This window comes from Oryctolagus cuniculus, chromosome 7, assembly GCF_964237555.1.
Source record: "Oryctolagus cuniculus chromosome 7, mOryCun1.1, whole genome shotgun sequence".
In the NCBI taxonomy this organism is placed as follows: domain Eukaryota; kingdom Metazoa; phylum Chordata; class Mammalia; order Lagomorpha; family Leporidae; genus Oryctolagus; species Oryctolagus cuniculus.
In genome coordinates, this window is record NC_091438.1 from 143,905,790 (window position 1) to 143,909,601 (window position 3,812).

The 3,812-nt window shown below is 57.0% G+C and overlaps 1 long non-coding RNA gene across 1 annotated transcript; it reads left to right on the top strand.

Moving 5' to 3' along the window:
* The first annotated feature begins 2,661 nt into the window (after window positions 1-2,661).
* LOC138850328 (uncharacterized) lies at window positions 2,662-3,532 on the top strand. Its single transcript, XR_011390043.1, has 2 exons — window positions 2,662-2,740; window positions 3,125-3,532. It is a non-coding gene; the product is annotated as an uncharacterized lncRNA (long non-coding RNA).
* Window positions 3,533-3,812: the final 280 nt, after the last annotated feature.

Consider the following 3,812-nt stretch of genomic DNA (forward strand, 5'->3'; position numbering starts at 1 on the left):
CATGACAGCAGCTTGCCTGGATGTGGTCTTTCCTGGAGCCCGCCAGTGCAGCCTCTACGCTGCGCACGGGCACTGAGCTGGCGAATGCTTGCCTTTCAACACCCTGGAGAGGAGCACAGCAAGTCTGCTTTTTCATCACTGCTGCCTCCCAGACTCTGCAATAGCAGGAAGCTGGAGTCAGGAGCCCGAGCCAAGTACCAAACAAAGGCACTCAGACCACTAGGTCAAACACCCACCCCCATGTACTTGTCTAAAGCTGAATATTATAAAATCATCACCATACTACATAAACATAATAGCATCTTCACTCCATCCCCTTGGAGCTTTTTTTTTTAACCTAGTTCACTGTCAAAATGTAATCTCCTGGGACCTCAATCCCATTGCATCCCACAGGACACCATGCTGGTCCACTATGTTGATGACGTCACGCTTCCTGTACATGAATGGGAAGTGGTGAGTACCATGTCTGCCAGGGAGCGGAAGATCAGTTACGTGAGGATTCGCGGTCCTGCCACATCGGTAGCACTTTCAGGAGCTCAGTGGCTTGGGCATGCCAAGCACAAGTCATCTCCCCTCTCGTATTCTACACATGGAAAGAACCACAGTGACTTGCACGTCTCCTTGCGTCTTGGAAGCAGAAGGTGGACACACACAGAACTTCTCCAACCCTTCACTGGGTAGCCAGGAAGCAAGACAAGGGGCATACAAGCCACCCTGCCGCTCCAGATGGCATGAGCCTGTAGGCACGGTGTTGCCAGGGGTAACTGGTGGATGAAGATTCTGCAGGGAGTCTCAGAGCCCAAATACGAGAACTCCCAGAATTCCAGGGTTGGGCCATGCTTACTGCAGTGCATTTGGGGAAAAAGGGTCCTGGTGCGTGGCTGGGCCCCAGAAGCACCTGGGCCTCTGACCACTGGATGATATGTGTCTTTGGTTGCTGTTGCTTTCCTGTTTCTGAGAGGCAGTGAGCCAGAGGGAGAGAGGGAGAGAGAGATAGAGAGAGAGAGAGAGAGAACGCCCAACTACTTGTTCACTCCACAAGTGCCTACAATGACTGGGACTAGGCTGGGGCTGACGCCAGAAGCCAATAACTCAATCCAGTTCTTGCACATGGGTATCAGGGACCCAGCTCTGCCCTCACAGGCCCACATTAGCAGACATCTGGAGTAAGGAGCCGGAGCAGGGCATCCAAGCCGGGTACTCTGATGTGGGTTGTGAACGCCTTCACTGACATCTAATCGCTAGGCCAAACACCCACCCAGGCTGCAGGTGCTAAGCTAGAGCTCATCAGACAAGCAGAGCTGTGAGTCCATATGTGACACACGTGGTACAGGCATGCAGGGGCCAGAGGAGTCCGAAAGGCAAGAGCCAACGAAATGACCAGCAGCCCACATCCCACGGCGCCTGGCACTGTTGATCTGACACCCACACTGTGGCCTGGGAGGGGTCCCCTCACCTAACCAATACAGGATGGCAGGAGTTGAACCGATTCACAGGTAGTCGGTGTAATTACGGGCACCAGCTGGACACCGAGCACTCTACTAGAGCCCAGGACGGTGGCGAGTCCTGCGGGGACAGAGCTAAGAACAGGACACTTCGTCAGCCCCTTTGTGTGGAGAGAGGGTGGAGTGAGGCGCAAACGCCCATTCCCAACAAGTGGCAGATGGCTCAGCTAGGTGGTCAAGGGCACGGAAAGAGCAAGATTGGCAGGTGGGGGAGAAGCAGGTCTGAGTTAGGGGCAGCAGATGGACTTCAGGGAGTAGCCACAAGCATGTGGATCCCTGTGTCTCCCTCTGCCAGTGAGCACCTGCAGAGGAAGCTCCAGGTGGGGCCCCGCCCAGGGGGTCAGGCAGCCTCTGGAGTTTGCCCCAGAGATTTCCCAGGTGTCCATGGTGGTAAGGATAGGGTCGAACAGTTTGGACTGCTTCTCCCCAAGGAGGATCTCACAGTTGTCAACAAATCACCACCTGCCAGCAGCAGGCAGCGGGTCGGCCACATCAGACCCCTTCACCCACGGAGAAGGCCATGATTCCTGCTTGGTGGACGTGCTCTGTTCTCCAAACACAGGTTGCCTTTCTCACCCACAGTGCTTCTGCCAGCGGCAGCATCCAGAGGCTTTGGAGAGTGCGTGCTCCATTGCCTAGGGCTGGGGTCTCACTGTAAAGCAGAGGACATAGGACCACGGCCTTCCCTGATCGGCGCACCTGTCACCCAGCGGCTCACCCAGCGGCAGCCAGACTGAGAACACATGCAAACGGGACTATAGACAGGCCAGGCCACGTCAGAGCCTGGGGTGGGAGAATGATGGTGTTCATGGGGGCCATAGGCAGGCCTGGCACACAGCTAGTGCTCAGTGAATGCCAGGCTTTGCAGCTAACGGGGCTGAATTATGAGAAATCCGCCCCATCCCCCAAGGGAAGCGGGTGGCCGGCTTCTCCGAGCCCCCTGGGGGCTGCTTTCACCTCGCTGTCGCGGGAGGCACCGGCCTGGAGGACACTTTCCTGCCAGCAGGCAGAGCACAGACGCTGCCGCCAGGGAGCCAAGCTGGAGGAGAGGCGAACCCAACAGGCTGCGGAGCGCAGGAAATGGAAGCGCTGGCCGGGATTGGCTGCCTGGGGCGGGTGGAGGGGATCCAAATGGGACTATAAAAAGCCAGCCTTCAGCCTGAGAGCTGTTTCCGCGGGCTGCCATCTCTCCACAGGCCCCAGGCGGGAAGACTGCTTCTCTCCTCCTCTCCAAGGTAAACCCAGGAGCTATGAAGTGTGGGCGCCAAGCTGCCACACACTGCATGCCGCCTGCCTGGGAGCCTCGGCCCTGAAGAGCAAGGGAGGGGGTGCCCATGCTGTTAGTAAATGGCGCAGCCTTATCTGTGGCGCCATCTATGCCCCCGACGCCAACTTAGGCCCTGCTCACCCCCAACCCCCTTCGCCACCTTGCACAGTAGGCTTCGGTCCTATGTCCCATGGCCGAACCACTGGTGTCAGCTCCACCCCCACCCTAAAGGGATTCGCTGCTCCAACTTCCCTGCCCCTCCCCCCCCACAGAGGTTTAACAGGACCTGTTCTGAACACGTGCTCTCTCTTGATCTCTCTCCCTCTTTTTTTTTTTTTTTTTTTTTTGACAGGCAGAGTGGACAGTAAGAGAGACAGAGAAAGGTCTTCCTTTTTCTGTTGGTTCACCCCCCGATGGCTGCTGGGGCCAGCGCATTGTGGCTGATCCGAAGCCAGGAGCCAGGTGCTTCTCCTGGTCTCCCATGGGGTGCAGGGCCCAAGCACTTGGGCCATCCTCCACTGCCTTCCCGGGCTACAGCAGAGAGCTGGATTGGAAGAGGGGCAACCAGGACAGAATCCGGCGCCCCGACCGGGACTAGAACCTGGTGTGCCAGCACCGCAGGCAGAGGACTAGCCTATTGAGCCTCAGCGCCGGCCATTGATCTCTCTCTCTCTTACACTCTCCTCTTCTCTTAACCCTCTCGCCCTCTCCTCCCAGGCCATCGGGCTTCCCCCACCCGACAATAAACCTTTTCCTCTAACTCCAGTGTTTGCGTGTTTTGTGGTGGCCTTACACATGCTGGAAACAGTGTCCCTGTGTCCCCTGGAGTGCCCTAGACTGGGACTGGCATGAGAGGATGGGTTGGGGCTTTTAGGTGATGGGATGTGAAATTCCAAGAGGCTTAGAGGTGCACGTAAGCTCTCGCTGCCCTTAACCCCATCACCTCACCTCTTGGACCTTAGTACTAACTGTAGATTGGAGAAGAAGCCACTTAACCCTGGCCAGGCCAAACCAGGAGCCAGGAACCCTAGTCCAGATCT